This window comes from Vollenhovia emeryi, unplaced genomic scaffold (assembly GCF_000949405.1).
Source record: "Vollenhovia emeryi isolate VEMERY1.0 unplaced genomic scaffold, V.emery_V1.0 DF940111.1, whole genome shotgun sequence".
In the NCBI taxonomy this organism is placed as follows: domain Eukaryota; kingdom Metazoa; phylum Arthropoda; class Insecta; order Hymenoptera; family Formicidae; genus Vollenhovia; species Vollenhovia emeryi.
The window spans coordinates 11,694-12,678 of record NW_011966255.1 but is presented as its reverse complement, the minus strand read 5'-3'; the positions used below and the strand labels follow the sequence as shown (position 1 = coordinate 12,678).

Sequence of the window (985 nt, the reverse complement as noted above, 5' to 3'; positions counted from 1 at the left end):
GTCACTTTAGCTATAGATTTACTTTTTGAGTTATTTTGTTAACATTAATTATTACACCAAATCAATTGCACAAAATGAAAAAGGTGAAACTTGGGATACTAATTTCAGGCAGGGGATCAAATATGCAGGCCTTGATAGAGGCATGTCAAAATCGTAATTTTCCTGCAGAAGTTGTGTGCGCTATCACAAATAATAGCAAAGCTGCTGGCCTAAAAATAGCAGAACAAGCAGGAGTGCCAGCGTTTATTGTTAGAGATAAACCACTTGATGCTGATAAAATTCACGAAATATTTGTTCAACATAAGGTTGATTTAATTTGCCTTGCAGGGTTTATGAGAATCCTGCAAGCTAATTTTCTCAATAAATGGAATAACAAGGTGATAAATATTCATCCCTCTCTACTTCCGTCCTTTAAGGGCCTAAATGCTCAAGAGCAAGCTCTAAAAGCAGGAGTAAAAATCGCAGGCTGTACTGTACATTACGTCACTCCTGAAATTGATGCTGGAGCCATAATTGCTCAAGTTGCTGTGCCAGTGTTACCAGCTGATGATATTCAAAGCCTTTCAGAACGCATTCTAGCTGAGGAGCATAAGTGTTATGTAGAAGCAGTAAGATCAATAGCAGAAAATATTAATTATTGACCTTAAGTGTTTTTTCCAACTTCAACAAAAAATAAATTTTCGGGTTCCAGTAAAGAACTTGCCAGTTCGTTTACTTTCTCTGATTTAACGTCATTAATGATATTCGCATAATTATTTATACGGTTAACATCACGATCATTTATTTGCATATCATCAAGCAGCATTGCTGTATTTGTGTTATTGGACAGGAAAAGGACAAAATTATTTACCATACTAATTTTTGTATCTTTAAATAATTGTTCATCAACTCCTTCCTTTTTTATCCTGCTCAATGTATCTCTTATTGCAGATATGGATTGACTGGCAGTAGAGCTATCAGTACTTAAACCTCCGGCTATAATATT

The 985-nt window shown here is 35.1% G+C and overlaps 1 pseudogene; it reads left to right on the top strand.

Moving 5' to 3' along the window:
• Window positions 1-122: 122 nt before the first annotated feature.
• Window positions 123-641, top strand: LOC105556316 (annotated as a pseudogene).
• The last annotated feature ends 344 nt before the right edge of the window (window positions 642-985 follow it).